This window comes from Myotis brandtii, unplaced genomic scaffold (assembly GCF_000412655.1).
Source record: "Myotis brandtii unplaced genomic scaffold, ASM41265v1 scaffold358, whole genome shotgun sequence".
Classification (NCBI taxonomy): Eukaryota; Metazoa; Chordata; class Mammalia; order Chiroptera; family Vespertilionidae; genus Myotis; species Myotis brandtii.
In genome coordinates, this window is record NW_005363772.1 from 2,731,716 (window position 1) to 2,732,153 (window position 438).

At 47.5% G+C, this 438-nt stretch overlaps 1 protein-coding gene across 1 annotated transcript in view; it reads right to left on the reverse strand.

Annotated features, from left to right (window-relative positions):
* The window catches only part of BHLHE41 (basic helix-loop-helix family, member e41), a 6,824-nt gene that overhangs the window by 3,528 nt on the left and 2,858 nt on the right, over positions 1 to 438 (reverse strand). The window lies entirely within an intron of this gene.

Consider the following 438-nt stretch of genomic DNA (forward strand, 5'->3'; position numbering starts at 1 on the left):
TCCTGACTTCCTAGAGAATCAGGGTCTGTATTTTAAAAGATAATGAAACAGGCCTAAAGGAAGGCAAAACTTATTTGGGGGAGTTCTTTAAAAAAAAAAAAAAGAATATCTAGCGCAGAGGTTCTTTTACAGCTGGTGGGGAAGAGATGTTAGTGTGTGGAGGGTGGGGTGGTGAAAGATGAGCAAAAACAGGAACTCCAAATGTACACAAAACACCTGCTTGTTTTTAAAGCCTGGCGTGCATCTATCACACTTCCTCCCTTTAAAATGCTAAGGGTGTTTTAACGTATTAATAGGATTATTCCGCGTGAACCTCCGTCCTTTCTAGGAAAGGAGCGCCAGGACTCAGGGGGCTTTCTTTCTCGGCTGCGAGGGATCTTCCTGAGCAGAGCTCTCCGGCTTCCCGTGCTCGCGGGGGCCGGCGAAGGGCAGGGGGGT